Source organism: Clupea harengus, chromosome 14 (assembly GCF_900700415.2).
Source record: "Clupea harengus chromosome 14, Ch_v2.0.2, whole genome shotgun sequence".
Lineage (NCBI taxonomy): Eukaryota > Metazoa > Chordata > Actinopteri > Clupeiformes > Clupeidae > Clupea > Clupea harengus.
This window is the reverse complement of record NC_045165.1, coordinates 1967955-1972954: the sequence shown is the minus strand read 5'-3', so window position 1 is coordinate 1972954 and position 5000 is coordinate 1967955.

Here is a 5000-nt window from a genome sequence, read left to right as displayed (position 1 = left end):
ACAGAAGAAGACGAAGGAGACGAGGCGCACGCGTGACTAGAGGGGGGGAGGAAGAGCTGTCTCCTGTTGCTGACCGTGTGATCGAGAGCAAGGTGGCCTGCTGGTTAACACGCGCGAGAATAAGTGTGAGAAATAAATAAATGTACAGAGCACACTGGAGTTTAACCACAGTGCTGCAGAAAGTTTACAAAATCGATGTATAAACCACGGTTAATAGTCGGGAAATTACGGTTACACAACCACCCACCCATCCACCCAACCACACACACACACACACACACACATAAACACACACACACACACACACACACACACACACACACCGGTTCCCTGGACGGCAGCGGACCCTTAGCAGCCACCCAAACCAGCGCAGGGCGGCTCCATCAATCACGGCGGGCCGGCCTGCACCCGCGCCCAGCACCCGCGCCCAGCACCCGCGCCCAGCACCCGAGCCCAGCACCCCTCTGACAGAGGATGATGGAAGAGAGCAGAGCTGGGGGAACACCATGCATATCGCTCCACACATTTGCACCCCTCAAAGAGCAGGAACAGGTGAAGGAGGGAGGGAAGGATAGAGAGAGAGAGAGAATGAGGGAGGGATAGAGAGAGCAAAGGGCTTGGGAGAGAGAGAGAGAAGGAAGGATAGAGAGAGAGAGAGAGAATGAGGGAGGGAGAGAGAGTGAAGTAGAGATGCAGAGAGAAAGAATGATAATGGAAGAGACTGGGAATGTAAAACAGAGAGATGTATACACAAAGGGAGAGAGGGATACAGAGAGAAAGAGAGAAGAGTAAAAAGAGGGATAAAGAGAAAAAAGAAAGAGGGAGAATAAGATTGAGAGATGGAAAATGAGAGGGAGGGAGGGAGTGAGGCAGAGAGAGCGAGAGACAGAGAGAGAGAGAGAGAACAAGAGAGGGTGGCAGACCTCCTCCTCCTCCCCTCCCTCCCTCCTCCCTCCCTCCTCCTCCTCCCCTCCCCCCTCTTTAGACGTCCACTCTGGACATTTCCACATTCACAACATGCTTCGGCTCCATTTGTCAATTTCAAACAAGTAGGAGGTTTTTCCCTAACTGCTCCTTTTGTTTCTGTTGTGTGAGGAGCTGTCAGACTCGTGTGCCCCCACCACACACACACACACACGCACACACGCACACACGCACACGAACACACACACACACACACACACACACACACACACACACACACACACACACACACACACACACACACACACACACACCAACCCCAGACGGCCCAGGCCCTTCAGTCAGGCAGCAGAGGATAGATGATCTGAACTAATGAACTGGTAATGATTAACCACTAATAATGATTAATTGCCAAGGTGTGGATGTGTACCGTGCACCAGCTTTATTTCCTTCCTCCCCTTTCTTCTCCTTCTTCTTCTTCTCCTTCTTCTTCTTCTTCTTCTTCTTCTTTAAGTGTTGTGTTCAGTGGCCTACTGTGACCTTCTTCTAGCCATCTGTGACTTGATGTATTATTCTGTGTGGATTAGCCTCCATAGCTGTTACCGCTAATGTGCTCCACGCTAAGACCACACTAACAATATCACCTTGGTCAGCCATTATGTTAAACTACATCTAACCAGAATTTTGCAAAGGCAACGCGTGCCCATAGATCATCCTGTTTAGAGGCAAATGCTAGAATGCAGAGTAAAACTGCATAAATTACACGATTAAACACACGATTAAAAGTACATCGTTGATAATTCTTACCACAAATATGTCGGGAATAAATGTGATCCTTTTTTTACTTTGCTACATAAACTGTGATTACTATATTTGACTAATTAAGTCTACTGTCATTTAATCAAAACTGAAAACATTAAACAATAAAAATAAAAAACAAACAATATTTAGCACCTTCCCTTGATATCCTGAATAATACCAAACTATAAACACTGTGGCATCACTATTTCAAATAAAAGGCTCCATTTTAGGACAGATTTGGCCCATCATGTTGTATTAGGATATGCGAGATTAAGAGATTTTTCTCTCCTGACCAGGCGATCTCTGTCCAGTGAACTTTGGCTGACATCGTCTCTCATCGCGCCGGCCCAACTCTCGCTGCGCCGCACGTCTGTCCCGGTCCTCCCCTCATCCCTCTCTTTCTCTCTCTCTCTCTGCCATCTACTCATCCCTCTCTTTCTCTCTCTCTCTCTGCCATCTACTCATCCCTCTCTTTCTCTGCCATCTACTCATCCCTCTTTCTCTCTTTCTCTCTCATTTACTCATCCCTCTCTTTCTCTCTCTCTCTCTGCCATCTACTCATCCCTCTCTCTCTCTCTCTCTCTGCCACCTACTCATCCCTCTCTCTCTCTCTCTCTGCCATCTACTCATCCCTCTCTTTCTCTCTCTCTCTCTCTCTCTGCCATCTACTCATCCCTCTCTTTCTCTCTCTCTCTCTGCCATCTACTCATCCCTCTCTTTCTCTCTCTCTCTCTCTCTCTGCCATCTACTCATCCCTCTCTTTCTCTCTCTCTCTCTCTCTCTGCCATCTACTCATCCCTCTCTTTCTCTCTCTCTCTCTGCCATCTACTCATCCCTCTCTTTCTCTCTCTCTCTCTCTCTCTGCCATCTACTCATCCCTCTCTTTCTCTGCCATCTACTCATCCCTCTCTTTCTCTCTCTCTCTCTCTCTCTGCCATCTACTCATCCCTCTCTTTCTCTCTCTCTCTCTCTCTCTGCCATCTACTCATCCCTCTCTTTCTCTCTCTCTCTCTGCCATCTACTCATCCCTCTCTTTCTCTCTCTCTCTCTCTCTCTGCCATCTACTCATCCCTCTCTTTCTCTCTCTCTCTCTGCCATCTACTCATCCCTCTCTTTCTCTCTCTCTGTCAAAATATCCCTCTTTCTCTCTCTCTCTGCCATTTACTCATGTCAAAATATCCCTCTTTCTCTCTTTCTCTCTCATTTACTCATGTCAAAATCTCTCTCTCTCTCTCTCTCTGTCTCTCTCATTTACTAATGTCAAAATATTAACCAGACTGTCAGGCTGTGCCTCTCTCTCTCTCCTTCTCTCTACATCATCTCTCTCTCTCTCTCTCTCTCCTTCTCTCTACATCATCTCTCTCTCTCTCTCTCTCTCTCCTTCTCTCTACATCATCTCTCTCTCTCTCTCCCTCTCTCATTTACTAATGTCAAAATATTAACCAGACTGTCAGGCTGTGCCTCTCTCTGTACCTCTCCCCATCTCTCTTTTTCTCACTCTATCTATTTATTTATCTCTCTCTCTCTCTCTCTCTCCTAACTCTCCCTGTCTCTTCCTCACTCTCACACTCTCTCTTGCTTTCTTTCTCTCTCCTTCTCTCTTCCTCTCCCCCCTCTCTATCTCTTTCTCTCTCTCTCTCTCTCTTTGTCAGTGTGTGAGCAGACAGACCCTCCATGACAGGCAGTGAGCAGTGTGAGACTGGTGTTTGATTGCGGAGGGAAAAATCTGGGAAACAACTGCGCTGAGGGGAAAACTGCTGGCGAGACGTCAAAAGCAGCCCCAGATGAATTAACATATGACTCTTAACTTCTGACTGGCGAGCTCCAGCCTCCTTCCCCTGCCTGCTCGCTCGCTCGCCCGTCCGCTCGTCCGCTTGCTCGTTCACTCTCCACCTGGTGGGAGCAGCGTATGTGTCTGCTGTCACACACTACAACGGGGCCGGTTTATCAAACAGTTGAATAAGCAGGCATTAGCATGCTTGCTTTAATCTTGGAAAGGCTTGAGCCTTTTCCGGCAGCAATTGTATGGGTGTCAAGTCCCCCCCCCCCCCCCCCCCCACACACACACACATCCACCCCCCCCCCCCCCCCCCTTCCTTTTCTTGTTTTGTGAAATTGAACAGGGCAGCAGATGTTTGTGCCTGTCACAGGCCTGTCTAACCTGCTTGGGATGGGCCACTTTTGAAGGCATTTCAGCGTAAGTGAAATCTTAACCATTCACAGCACTTGGCAGCCCACCCTGAGCTTGTCAAGGCGTTAAATATTTACTTCTTCAGGATCTCGGATACCACAGAAACACACAGCACACAGCTGGGCTTCGTTTCGCTAGTAATGCTATTAGATTTTGGGGGCATATCAATGTGTGCTTTGTGACTGTAATTGATATCGTATACAAACTGCTGGCAATTAATTATTCTGTAATTAAGGTTGGAAACATGTATTCACATGAAATAATGAGATGTCATTTCTACAATAAGTCTCCTAAATTACTGAAATCATGATGGTTGTGGAAAATACTAATGACCGGTGATTAATTCACCGTCAAACTACATATTTGAAAGCCCCAACTGTGACCCACTGAATGACATTATTTGTGACGTACACACACAAGATGGCACGCTATTACACACAGCATCACACACACACACCAAGATGGCAGGCTATTACACACAGCATCACGCTGCTACTCAACAGTGAGGATCCGCAGTAATCAGTACTCTTCTTTTGTTGGTGTTGTGTTGTTTATTTGTTTGTCTGTTTGTTTGTCTGTGTTTTATCTGTGACATATTTGAATTGCCTTTGTCGTGCCCAATAGAGGTGTGAGATTGCTCCGCACACAGATGTCTCTTGATTGCGTAGCCGGCAGAAAAGTGAGATTTGAGCACAGGAAAATTCAGAAAGACTGAATGGCTTGACACAAATTGAAGTTTAGTGGCTAATTAGCATTAAATGGCCCACTTAATTGGGCTGAAACGCAATGAGAAAAACATCCATATTTCACTTCGTCTTCATTAGCTGCCCGAGAAGCACTCATTTGATTTATAATAATGAAGTTAAATAGCAGATATTTATTTCCCAGCGTGAAACATTTGCGGAGGCACTTGCTGATCTAAACAGAGATGGGTGTGAGACGTGTGAGGAGGAGCCCACTGAGTGATGAGCAGACGGCTCTCTGCTCCTGGGATGGGAGTCCCTCCGTCAGACACGGGCCACATCTGGGACATGTGTGTGTGTGTGTGTGTGTGTGTGTGTGTGTGTGTGTGTGTGTGTACGGC